The sequence below is a fragment of the Pan troglodytes genome, chromosome 21, assembly GCF_028858775.2.
Source record: "Pan troglodytes isolate AG18354 chromosome 21, NHGRI_mPanTro3-v2.0_pri, whole genome shotgun sequence".
Taxonomy (NCBI): domain Eukaryota; kingdom Metazoa; phylum Chordata; class Mammalia; order Primates; family Hominidae; genus Pan; species Pan troglodytes.
The window spans coordinates 35035511-35042103 of record NC_072419.2 but is presented as its reverse complement, the minus strand read 5'-3'; the positions used below and the strand labels follow the sequence as shown (position 1 = coordinate 35042103).

Sequence of the window (6593 nt, the reverse complement as noted above, 5' to 3'; positions counted from 1 at the left end):
CACTGCACACACCACACCATGTGCACACACACACAACCCAGACACCATACACACTGCACATACACCATGAGCACATGAACACATATCACACAGACACCACACACTGCACACACACCATGTGCACAAACACTCCACACATTGCACACACATGTGCACATGCACACACCACAGACACCACACACTGCACACACACCATGGGCACACACACCACACACACACTGCACACACACCATGTGCACGCATACACACCCCACACAGACACCACACTGCACACACACATCATGTGCACACGCACACACCCCACAGACACCACACACCACACACACCACGCCATGTGTACACACATCCCACACACAGACACCGCACACTGCACACACACCCCACCACACTGCACATGCCACACCATGTGTACATGTGCACACCACATACATGCCACACACACCGTGTACACAAGCACACATGCCCCACACATACACCACACAGACACCACACACACTGCACACAGCACACCATGCATACACGCACACACACGCCCACACCACACACACTGCACACACACCATGTGCACACGGACACACACCACACACAGACATCACACACACTGCACACACACCATGTATACATGCACACACACCCACACACCACACACACTGCACACACACCACGTGCACATGCACACACACCACAGACACCACATATTGCACACACACCATGTGCACACACACACACACACACCACACACTGCACACAGACCAGGTGCACATACACACACCCCAGATACACCACACACACCACACCATGTGCACACACACACCCCAGACACCACTCACACTGCACACACACCATGTGCACACGCACGCACATCCCCACACCACACACTGCACAACGTGCACACACGCATACCCCACACACACTGCACACACTACACCACACACACAACTTACACATACAGCACCACACACACCCCATACTCCCCACACACATCAAACACACACCCCACACATACTCCCCACACACTGCACACGTATATATAGCACCACACACACAGAGCACACACATCACATACACACAACACACACACTGTGCACACACACACCACACATTCTACACTCATCACACATCAAACACTACAGTGCACACACACCCAGCACCATAAATACACACACGTCACATACACCACACACTGCACACACACACATCACACGCACACCACACCACACATAGTATACACACACCACACACACATACACCACAAACACAGCACATATACACACCATGCACCACCCACAAACTACACACAGTATACATACATAACACCCACAATACACACCACACACATACATACCCCATGAACCTACTACACACACAGACCACATACACACACCATACATACACATCACATGCATACACCTGCGCACACCTCACAGCATACATTCAATCCTCACTTTTAGAAATTAATTTGGTTTTCAAGGGGCCTGGATAGTAAAGTATTTTATTGGCATTTGAATGAACCAAGAAAATGCATATAAATATACATGCGTAACTATAAGGGCAAAGGTAGTACTTTCGAAATCACAACATTAGAATAAACAATGTAAATTTTTAATTGTTTTTTAAAAAATCAAGTCTTTCTCATCTTACTAGAAACTATTTACCAGAGTAAATAAGCTTCTTACTGAGGTCAAAAGACTTTCTGGAAAAACTTCTCCTTGATGAAATTACACTTAAAACATCACTTCCATCGAGAAGTATTTAAGATGTTCCTGGTCCTTTTCCTGTTATGTGGAATCGTCAATTCAAATTTTAAAAGTGACTTTGAGATGTTTTTCGTCTATTATTTTAAAAATGTTGAAGTCGTTTTTAATTCTGCTTTCAACAGAGATGGACACACTCTGATTATGATGTAAAACTGAACACGTTACTCTGACAGGCTTTCTTTTCTGCAGCGCAGCTACCATCATTATTAAGGATTGAATGTTTTTACTCCATGCACAATCTGTATTCCCTGCTTTATAAAGAACAGAAATCTAATTCTCACTGTGAAGGCAGATAAAAGTAATCCCTTCAACTTATAGATGAATCATTAACCAAAGCACTCAGACTTTAAATAGCATTTATCAAATGTGTCTACATTTCTACGCAGATTCATAGAAAGAACATGTAGTTTAAATCATTGCACATTTTATGCTTTTAATGAGTTGTGATGGTCATTAGTATTTTTATCACATTTCCTCAAAGGTAGGCTAATTACTGTTATTATTTTCAACTAGAAATATAAAATGTATTTTCTATTTTTGATGACTTTGAAACATAATCCTTGCAATATAATATCTGTGTATAATATCTGTGGAAAGCATGAAAGTAATATTCAAACAGTAGGCATTTTTTCCAGAATGAAAATTTCCTCTACATTAACATTCACCTTTTTTTTCCCTGATGGGCAAATAAAAGTCAACATTTCTAACATTGCTGGACGTTATTTACATTAAACTTGCCTCAGCGTCAGGTGTTGCAGAAACTGGACAAAAGGCCACAAGGTACACAATACACACACACACACACAAAACTTGTATTATTATACTTACCTAAGTGTCTAAAGAGGTGGATAAATATATTAGGTTGCTCCAGAAGAAGGATTTTTACAGGGCCTATTGGAAAGTATGACTGCAGTTTGAGTGAGATGTCTGTAAGAGATTCAATTTGGCCACTAATAGAGTATCCAATTTTAAAAATACTGACAGAAGGGTCATGAGATAGAAATTTTCACCTAGATCTATTGGAAATATGCTACTAGATTCTGTAGTAAAAAGAATGGTGCGGTAATTGTAAAACACATCTGATATCTAAATCTTTGTTTGTTTTTTACCTGAAATCCTTATGAGGGTGATTGTGTATGTCAATTTGAATCTTCCCATCAACAAGATAAATAAATACATAAATAAATAGCCAGGCTGCCTGAATAAATTAGTTCACCTTTTCTATATTTTGAGGGCAGTGCTTCTCCTCCTTTGACAGACACAAGATTCACCCGGGGATCCCTTGCAATGAAAAACCATAGACCACACTTCGACTAGCTTGGATAAGGGGCCAGAGCATTGAAATGAGTGTGTAGGTGACTGTGCTAAGATTCTCCTGCTCATTTGGGCACTGGCTCACCATATAAACAAAGCTTAGGACCTCTAGTCTTTGCTGGAAAAGAAATACACATACATAGGATGTGACTGTGCATATGGAATATCTGTTGTGTTCTGGACATTGTGCTAGACAACAGAGATAAGAAGTCAAATAATCCCTTGTCTCTATCTGAAAAGAGCTTCCTAAACACTGGCTTTTGAGGTCTTTGAAACTAGATTCACTTTCAGATTTGATTATTATATTTATGATTTGATATTTTCATTGAACCCCATGATATGATAAAGTTTTCTAGAACCTGCTAGAATAATTGACTTTGCTCTCAGCATTATGAAGCCACTGGGGCAAATAAGTAATTCATTTATGTTTCTATTTAACCAGACAGGAACAACTTGAGCTACTTTTCTAGCCACTTTCGTTTAGAGCTGTTTTTGTTTGTTATTTTTGTTTGTTTGTTTTTGAGACGGGTCTCACTCTGTCACCTAGGCTGGAATGCAGTGGCGTGATCAGAGCTCACTGCAGCCTCTACCTTCTGGGCTCAAGCAATCCTCTCACCTCAGACTCCTGAAAAGCTGGGACCACAGGCTCATACCATCATACCCAGCTCATTAAATATATATATATATTTTGTAGAGACGGTTTTTCCATGTTTCCTAGACTTGTCTCCAACTCTTGAACTTAAGCAATCTGCCTGCCTCAGCCTCCTGAAGTGTAGAGCTGTGTTTTCAGTCTTTTTTGAGCTGTTTTACAATCCAATTTTGAATTGGTAAGTTTGGATTCATTCTGACATTTATAGATTTAACATCCTATTTCACAAGATGCTCATAGCCTTAATCCATTACAGCCGATGCCTCATCCATCTCTGCTCATAGCCTTGATCCATTACAGTAGCCACCTCGTCCATCTCTGCTCATAACCTAAAGTAATAGAAGCCAGAGGGAAGAAATGGAAGCCAACGTGAGTCCAGAACACACATTTTATAAGAGTATAAGAAATATAAAAATAGCAAAGTATATCGTGAAGTTTGTAATAGATGTGCATGGCTAAAATTTATTCTTAATCAATATATTCTATAAATTGGGAAAAAATATTAAACACATGAAAAGTAAGGAACTTGGGCTGGGTGTGGTGGTTCATGCCTGTAATCCCAGCACTTTGGGAGGCCGAGGCTTGCGGATCACAAGGTCAGGAGATCAAGACCATCCTGGCTAACATGGTGAAACCCCGTCTCCACTAAAAATACAAAAAAATTAGCCAGGTGTGGTGGTGGGTCCCTGTAGTCCCAGCTACTCGGGAGGCTGAGGCAGGAGAATGGCATGAACCCGGGAGGCGGAGCTTGCAGTGAGCAGAGATCTGGCCACTTCACTCCAGCCTGGGGACAGAGCGAGACTCCGTCGCAAAAAAAAAAAGAAAGAAAGAAAAGTAAGGAACTTTCATCATTAATATATAACTAATATGACAAGAATGTGGTTTATGTTTTTATCTTTGCAAGATTTGGGAACATTTAGTGGAAGGAGGAAGAATTTATAATCATGAAGAGTGTGTATGATACTGGAGGGAGCCTTTTGACAAGGCGGAAATGGCATCATGAGCTATGCTATGGTCATAGCTATGTGGGAGCGCAGCCAGCTATGGTCTCCCCCGTCAAACCCACTGGGCAGTGTTCAGTTACCAACATTGAGATAGAGCTCACCCACCCAGGACAGAAGAGAAAATATACACTGCAGTCAGAAGCCACTGTGTAGGAAGCTCCTTTCAGAAAGAGGCAAGGGATATTTGACTTTTTATCTCTAGTGTCTAGTACAATGTCGAGAACACAACAGATATTCCATATGCACAGTCACATCCTATGTATCTGTATTTCTTTTCCAGCAGGAACTGGAGGTCCTAAGTTTCATTCATATGGTGAGCCAGTGCCCACATGAACAGTAGGATCTTAGCACTGTCACCTGGACATCCATTTAAATGCTCTTGTCTTAGCTAGTCAAAGTGTGGTCTATGAGTTTGCATTTTAATAAGATTCCAGGGTGAATCTTGTGCATGTTACAGGGAAGCACTGTCCTACATCATATGTGAAAGGCTCAAATAGTCATCATCATCATGGAAATCTTGTGCATGTTACAGGGAAGCACCGTCCTACATAGTATCTGACAGGCTCTCATAGTCACCATCATCATGGGAATCTTGTGCATGTTACAGGGAAGCACTGTCCAACATCATATGTGACAGGCTTTCACAGTCACCATCATCACAGGAATCTTGGGCATGTTACAAGGAAGCACTGTCCTACATCATATGTGACAGGCTCTCATAGTCACTATCATCATGGAAATCTTGCGCATGTTACAGGGAAGCACTGTCGAACATCATATGTGACAGGCTGTCATAGTCACCATTCCTATGACCATAGTCATGGGAATCTTGCTCATGTTACAGGGAAGCACTGTCCAACATCGTATGTGACAGGCTCTCATTGTCACCATCATCATGGGAATCTTGTGCATGTTACAGGGAAGCATTGTCCTACATCGTATCTGACAGACTCTCATAGTCACCATCATCAGGGGAATCTTGCGCATGTTACAGGGAAGCACTGTCCTACATCATATGTGACAGGCTCTCATAATCACTATCATCACGGGAATCTTGTGCATGTTACAGGAAAGAACTGTCCTGCATCGTATCTGACAGGCTCTCACAGTCACCATCATCACAGGAATCTTGCACATGTTACAGGGAAGCACTGTCCTACATCATGTGACAGGCTGTCATAGTCACCATCACCATGGGAATCTGCATTTAGAGCATTTAACTATATGGGCTCTGAAATCAGATAACTTAGGTTTAGACTTACTTCTACTTCTTACTAAGCAGAGAACTCTGGGGTGAAAAGTTTACGAGACCCAGTTTTATCATGTCCAAATTGGAGGCATGGGGAAATTATAGCATTTTGCATAGAATATTGTTTTAAGTATAAAATGAAATAGTACATAGTAAGCTTCTGCCATACACTGACTGCACAATAAATATTAGTTAATAGTAACTCATTTAATCCTAAGGTCTATAAATTTGTACACAATAATTTTTTGTGACTACCTTAATTTTCATAATTAGTCTAGATTTAAAATCAAGGAATGTTCTTACGTGTAGTTGGCAATCAATATGACATGCCAAAATTATATGTAAGTATTTCATTGTTGGTGGGGATATAAGAAATTTACCATCAAAAGAGAGACGATAATCTATGTTTGCAGACTCCAGAAAGCTGTCTCTGACATAAGAATTTGCAATTTCTGGGGGAAAAGAAAAAGTTGACTGTGCAAAGAGATTACCATGGAGTCTTCTCTATGGCAACACCACAAATGAAAGCTGATTCTCATCTTCCTAACAATCTGCAAAGACGAGTGAAACACAACCTACTGAGCATCAAGTTAAAGAAGGAGAGAATTTGAGTGGCACAG

General features: G+C 41.1%; 1 pseudogene; it reads right to left on the bottom strand.

Moving 5' to 3' along the window:
- Positions 1-1475: 1475 nt before the first annotated feature.
- The window catches only part of LOC129135412 (protein FRG1-like), a 45600-nt pseudogene continuing 40482 nt past the window's right edge, over positions 1476-6593 (bottom strand).